The sequence below is a fragment of the Zingiber officinale genome, chromosome 2B, assembly GCF_018446385.1.
Source record: "Zingiber officinale cultivar Zhangliang chromosome 2B, Zo_v1.1, whole genome shotgun sequence".
Taxonomy (NCBI): Eukaryota; Viridiplantae; Streptophyta; class Magnoliopsida; order Zingiberales; family Zingiberaceae; genus Zingiber; species Zingiber officinale.
Genome location: NC_055989.1, coordinates 153,322,593 through 153,330,457, shown reverse-complemented (window position 1 = coordinate 153,330,457; position 7,865 = coordinate 153,322,593).

The following is a 7,865-nucleotide window of genomic DNA, read 5'->3' as shown; positions in this document are numbered from 1 at the left end:
CCAAGGGACGAGAAGCGAAAGCGAAATCTTGCTCGAGGAGAAAGCCAAAAAATAAGTTCAAGTAAGTCATATTCTGAATGGCCAAAATCATCCATACGAACGGAGCCGGAATGAATCTGGACAGTCAACCTGTTGTTGACTGTCCGGGCACATGGACCAAGTCCAGGCGGCTGAACAGTCTAAGCTCTCGGACTGGTATGGGCGATCGGGCCCCTGGGCAGCCCAGGGGCCCCTCCTCGATGCGCATTGTTTGGAGCAGTGTCAGCACAATTCGGGCGCCTGGAGTGGTCCAAGCGCCCAGACTAGATAAGGTTTATCCTTATAGAGCCATAGCGAACCATTATGACATGGATAAAGTTTTATCCACGCTCAGAGCCATTCCAGATGCCAGGAGCTGCCACACCAGTAAATGGTCAGATTTGACCAATAGATTATAAATAGAGTCCTAGTCTTAGTAGTTCAAGACAACACTCGTAAACCAGTTCTATACTTCAATTTCTAGTTTTGTTCTCTACTGTTCTGAGCTTTCAATATTGTAAGAGGTTACTCCACCTTTGAAAGAAGGAGATTTTTAGTGAACTACATTTGCCTTGGATTAGCAATTCTCTTATTGCAAACCAAGTAAATATTCTTGCCTATTTCTTTATTTTATGCATTTACTTTTTGTTTCTTAATAAGTGTTTGCCTAACTTAATCCAAAGATCGAGAAAGGATATTATTGTAATTTCAAGTAATTCACCCCCTCTTATCAGTCGCTTGGGGACCTACAATGTAACGACCCGGCCCTTTGGCCTCTTGGGCGGCCCTTGTGGCGGCCCAATTGGCGGCCCTTATGTCGTCGGCCCATTTGGCGACCTCTCATGTCCACCCCTGGCCAGTGGATTTTTTGCCTCCCCCAGGATTCGAACTCTAAACCTCTAGGCTTAAGTATTAGATTTTATGAATCCTGGTAACCAAGTGAGATGATCTCACTTGGTTACCAGGATTCATAAACTCTAATACTTAAGCCTGGAGGTTTAGAGTTCGAATCCTGGGGGAGGCGAAAATCCACTGACCGGGGGTGGACATGAGAGGTCGCCAAATGGGCCGACGACATAAGGGCCGCCAGTGGGCCGTCGCAAGGGCCGCCCAAGAGGCCAAAGGGCCGGGTCGTTACATACAATTGGTATCAGATTGAGGACACTTCAAAAGGACTAACCATCAACCAAAATAAAAAAATCAATGGCCTGACCAAGTCTTAACCCGCCAAAGTTCGAAGGGGAGTTCTCACACTGCAAACATTGAATGGAGGTATTCTTATGAACTAATTTTGAAATTATTTTAGTAATAAAATATAGTTTTGCAGTTCCTAAGGATCAACAATGAGAAGAGAAAGAAGAAAATCAATGGACAAGGAAAGAACAAAGTGATTTCGTAGCCAACAACAGAGCGGAATACAACTTGCTAAGTGTATTACCGCCTCAAGAAGTTAACCATATCGGAAGCTACTCATTAGCCAAAGAACACTGGGGAAAATTCCTGGACCTCCATACAGGCACATCCAAGGCATAGCTCACATGATGAGACATTCTTCAGAATCAACTAACAAACATCCATCTGGAAAAAAGGTTAGAAGGTAGCCCAACTACACGCGAAGATCAAGGAGCTGATCACCGAAGTGGCCAACCTTAGCAAAATTGTAACCAACTGACACTTGATACGCTACGCACTTAACGTCTTTCCTAGACCCTAGAATGGACGTCGATCATTGACGCTTACTACATCTCTAAGGACTTGGAGGTAAGTTCCTTAAAAGAATTTTTTTCGACCTAAGAATTGCATGAATCTAGATGTGCAGGGACTAGTAAAGAGTCAAGCCAGAACCTAGCACTAAGGGCCACAAAGAAGGACAAGCTCAAGTCAGACTCAAATATTGATGTAGACCAAGAAACTTATATGATAAGGAAATTTAAAAAGTTTTTTAAATCTAAAAAATTTAAAGAAATGTAGACCATAAAAAATCTAAGAAATAAGAGAAAGTTTCAATGCTATCACTGTAAAAAAAAAGGACATATAAAGGAAGAGTGTCTAGAGCTCAAGAAGGAGAAAGACAAAGGGCTAAAGCAAAACAAGCACAAAAATCTCAAGGTCATTTTAGATAAAAATTCATCATCCGAGTTTGAGATAGAAGCATATGTTGGACTAGAACTGATGGCTAGTCACGAATATCCAAGCAACCCATAAGCCAGCATCGATGAAGGAGAAGCGACATCAGATGAATGTAGTAATACATGGGAGAAACTAGCTTCATATCCGACATGGTAAGTGAGTTATGTCTCTTACCTCCTGATCAATTATATTTTGGTATAAAATTGATATCTAAATCAATGTGTAAATTGAAAATCAAAAATGAAAAATTGAAAAAAAGAGAATTTAGAAATAAAAATAATCTTAGCAAAATTTTGTTTCATAGATGATTTTGATAAATTAAAAATAGAAAATACTCATTTGAAAAAACAAATAAAAAATTTAAAAAAACTATATGCTCAAATTTTACTACTTTAAATTTTAAAAATTATCAAGGATTAAACTGATATTATAAATTATAGATTATAGATTCTATAAGGGTCAAATAAAAAAAGTAACAAAAAGGTATATTCCTAAAAAGTACTTGATCAATCCAGTAGGAAGGAACATATATTTAGTTCCAAAATCATGATTAGTTTAAATTCTTTATGCATGTTTTTAATTTTAATTTTCTTTAATATTTTTTTATGTTTGAATTTGTTAAATTTTCAAATAAATTGTTTTATATGTGTTCTATTTAAAATTAATTCTTATTTTTTTTTTCATATGGAAAAGGATGTTATTATCTATTTTTAAGAAAAATTTTAAAATATTTTGACCGATATATTATTTTTTATGAATTTTAAATAAAATTCGCATCTTTAAATTTAAAATTATTTTACAGAGCTATTTTTGATAACATTTTTTTTTTTTTTTTTGTGATAAGATATTGTGTACTCTATCAAAGAAAATTTTTTCAAAACATTTTGACAATTATTTGATTTAATATGGATTATTTATCTAAATACTAATTTTTAATATTAAAATTTTTTAAACATTCTATTCTCAAAATTTTATTTTTTCTACAAAAATACTTGCTATTTTACATTCTCAAAAAATGTTTCAAGATTTTTTGAGTTAAGAAACTATTTTAAAAATATTTTTTGCAAATATACCTTTCTATATAAAATAATTTATTACTACTCTAATTATTGCTATTCTTTTCGTGAAAATTTTATCTATATTTTGGATAAGTATGCATAACTGTTACAAATTTTTTGGTGATTAAAACTAATTTTAAAATTATTTTTTAATGATTAAAATTATTTTTCCTAAGTGTTAGTCACTAATGTTGGTGCAGGTTGCACTAATAATATGGTTTTGATGTATAACAAATAGGTTAAAGTTAGATGTGTTGTTTGTCTAACTGCTTTACCAAGTGTGCAGGAGTTGACTGGTCTGAGGAACTTGACACTAGGCTAAAATTTAACTAGGTCTGCAGACCTGATAGCTGGTGGGAAGTCCAGATAGGTCCGTGTGGCCTGATATCTGGCGAGAAGTTCGGTTGAGTCCGTAGGACCTGACAACCGGTCGAAGTCCAGTTGGGTCAACGGACCTGACAACTGGCGGAAAGACCTGATGGGTCAGAGGCAAGTCAAGTGACTGCAGTTGGTAAGTGAAGGTAAGCAACTGGAGGAGAGATCCAGTGAGGATGCGTTTCCTGTTGAGGGAACTGTAGGCGTCGATCCAACTTAGATCCATTTGAGAAGCCTAAGTTGAGATCTTGACTTGATCCGGGTCTCGAGGAGACATGATTTAATTACTACCCTACTTTCTACGTTGTCCTAACTCTATTTTGCAAGGTAGATATAGCCTTTGATTGCCTGAACTAATCTTTTCTTGCAGGGAAAAGGCTGCTGAAGAAAAGGACTTCAGGCGCCTAGAGCTAGTCTGAGCCCCCGAAGTAGGCTGGCCTAGGTGGGCCGCAGGTACCTAAGCGATCCGGGTGCTTAGACTCGGTCTAGGAGCCCGGACCCCAGAAATCATCCACAAACTGACATGGAGCGCGTCGATTAGCCGAGCCACTTGGTCCAGGTGCCTGGAATTAACCTATTTAAAGGCCTTCGACTTGGAGCTTCAGAACAACAATTGTGACAAGTATCCTTCTTGTTCGGTGCTCTGAAAAAGCACCTGTAACGCCGTGAATCTTCTCCGACAACTGGTGACTCATATTTTCATATTTTCCTTGTTGTCGATAACCTTATTTTTTAGTTTTTGTACTTATTTTGTAACACATTTTTGTGAGCTATTGGTGGATTGCCCAACGAAAACACTTGACGAGTGTGGACCTTAGAGTAGGAGTCATCGAAAGCTCCGAACCAAATAAAACCAACTTGTATTAGCGTTGTTTGTTTCTTCCGTTTTCCACTACGTAACTTAGTTTTAATTCGAATTTTTTGACGATCGCTATTCCCCCCCCCCCCCCCCCCCCCCTAAAGTTCTTTTCGATCCTATAACTAATTGTGTTACCCTTAGTTTTTTTTAACCCCTATTTTTAATGTGATCAAAGGGAGAAAATTATAGACTAAGTAAGGGGGAGGTACATTTTAATTTACATATTTAATGCTTTAATTTACATATTCATTACTTTAATATTGTTTTTACCCTAACTTAACCTACGTTGATCCACATCAAAAAGGGGGAACTTGTATGTAACCCGTAGTGGTTTTGATGTGATCAACTAAGTCAAGTTAGATCTTGTATATGTTTGATGCCTTGTGTCTAAGTATGCAGGAAATTAGGAGTACAGGAAATCGAACAAAAGACGTAAGTAGCGAGAAGGACGACATGGGAGAGAGTCGACGAACTCAGTGCATCCGAGAGATGAGGCGCTATGAAAAAGTACACTGACAGACGATAAAGAAGTGCGTGACATTTCCTAGAGACGAGAAGTTGGAGCAGAAGCTTGCTTGAGAGAAGATTAGAAAATGAGTTTAGGTGAGTCTTATTTTGGATGGCTGAAATCACCCAAGCGAACGAAGCCAGAATAGAGGAATCGAAAGGAATTTGAATAGTCAACCTATTGTTGACTATCTGAGCGTCTGGACTATGTCCAGGCACCTAAATAGCTTAGGTGTCCGGACCTCTGGAGCAGGCCACTGGCACCTCCTCGACGTGCACTGTTCGGAACCGCGTTAGTACGGTCAGGGTGCTCGGAGCCGTTCGGGTGCCCGAACCAGATAATGTTTATCCTTACATAGTCGTTGCAAACCATTGCGACCTGGACAAATTTTTATCAATGCCCAAGCGCCCAGAGCTGCCATGTCAGCAAACGGTCAAATTCGACCAGCAGGTTATAAATGGAGTCGTGGTCTCAGTAGTTCAAAACAACACTTGTAAATTTCTAGTTCACAAGTTCTATAATTCAATTTCTAGTTTTGTTCTCTACTATTTTGAGCTTTCAACGTTGTAAGAGGCTACTCATCCTTTAAAAAAAAAGGAGATTTTTAGTGAGCTACATTTGCCTTGAATTAACAATCATCTTATTATAAACCAAGTAAATATTCTTGTCTCTTTCTTTATTTTATGTATTTACTTTTTGTTTCTTAGTAAGTGTTTGCCTAACTTAATCCAAAGATCGAGAAATGATATCATTGTAATTTCAGACAATCCACCCCTTCTTGTTGATCGCTCGGGGACCTACTCTTCTTGCCATCACACAAGAGCCAAAGATGAAACCCTCAACTTCTAAAATCAGGGAAGAAGAAGAAGGGAGCTCCTGAACTTGGATTCAATCTAAATCTAACAATCTACAACGAAGAAACCCTCTCCGATGTGAAATCAAAATCAAGCTTGAAATTGTAATTGCAAAATCTAGAATAATAAATCTGAACTAATTGAAGGAATGCAGAGTTGTGGATGAGAGGAAGGATGTCGGTAATTTCCAGGAATCACCAAAGGACCCCTCCGATGATTGTTGATGAAGGAATGAAGAAGATGTTGAAATGCAGTGGAAAATGTAGTGAATGTTTAGAAATTAGCAAACTCCCCAAAGAAACCCTCTTCAACAAGATTCCAACAGCACAAATGGCACCCAGTAGCTATCTTGAACTTCTAACAATGATCTTGTAGCTTAAGAAGGAGGAAGAAGATGAGAATGAAGGTTGCGGAGATGAAAATACAGATGAACATCAGCGCAAGCCACTGTTCATCCGCGAATTTCTAGGTTTTTATACCCTTACCCGAACCAGAATTTAAATCTGGTTTGGATTTGGTTCAATGGGGATTTTAGGGTTTTGGTGAGAGGATTTGATTTGGGTCAAACTCAATGGGTTGGCTTTATGAAAGGGGTTGGAATCAAATTGAATGTGAATTATTTCCAATTGAATTGAACCAACTCTCAATTGAACCATGCTTCTTTTTTAATGAACTTCTTGGACTAGATATTGGTCTGGTTTAATCAACTCCATGGTTCATATTTGATTCCTACAAAAATCATGAAATAATACCAAAATTAGGGAGAAATTATAACAAACTCTAAATTATATCCTAACTCGTAAATCATGGTATTACATAATATTTAATTAAACGAAAGGATAAGAAAATACTAAGTATAAGAGCTAAAATAACATAAAAATACTAATTATTAAATCCTTCACACTTATTCTTGCACGTCTCATGCAAGTGAACAAAACTAAGGAAATACTTAAAGTTGTACCCCCTAACATTCTCAATCATGTTTAAAAGATAATAAAAGAAAGTTAACCTAGGATTATCAAATTCTAACAACCCGAGCATTTATGGTCTCAATTATTACCCTTGGTTAACAACATAATGACTTCAATCCATCATGCATAAACTGAGAATGATAACAATGTTGGTGCAAGTTGCACTGATAATCGAATTTTGATGTATAATAAATAGGTTAAAGTTAAATGTGGTGTTTGTACGTCTAACTACTTTACCAAGTGTGCAGGAGTTGACGGGTATGTAGGACTTGACATCAGGCTGAAATCCAGCTAGGTCTGAGCGACCGGATAGTTGGTACGAAGTCTAGATAGGTCAACGTGCCAATCGAATATCTGACAGGAAGTTCGGTTGAGTCCGCGGGACCAGACAACTGGCAGAAGTCCAGTTAAGTCTGCGAACATGACAACTGGTATGAAGACCAAGTGGGCTAACACAAGTTAGTTTTACTTGATTCAGAGTCTTCAACGACTCATACTTCAAGGTCCGCACTCGTCGAGTGCTTTCATTTGGAAATCCACTAATAGTTCGCAAAAATGTGTTACAAGATAAATACAAGAACTAAAAAATAAGGTTACCGATAACAAGGAAAATATGAAAATCTGAGTCGCCGGTTGTCAGAGAAACTTCACAGTGTCGCTAGTGCTTTTTCGGAGCATCGATCAAGAAGGAAACTTGTCGCAATTGTTGTTATGAAATTCCGGGTCGAAGGCCTTTAAATAGGTCCATTCTAAGTACTTGGAACACCTCCGGGTACCTGGATTACGTGACTCGGCCAATCGACACGCTTCATATGGCTCAGCCTATTTCTGTAGTGTTTCAAAATTTATTTTCACCTTAGTCAGGAACGAATCTCTAAAAAGTATGATTCCATATATCTAAATAATGAGTATCTCATAAACATATTAAATCTACATTAATTATGTTTTAAAAACTTAAAATTATATGAGATATGTAGACCTTTTATCTATACTCCATGTGCTTAAATTATTTTATTGAAAGAATTACGTGCCGATGTAGTTATCGTACCAACTCGTAGAGCCTTTTTCCATATCATTGTGACAATCCACGAG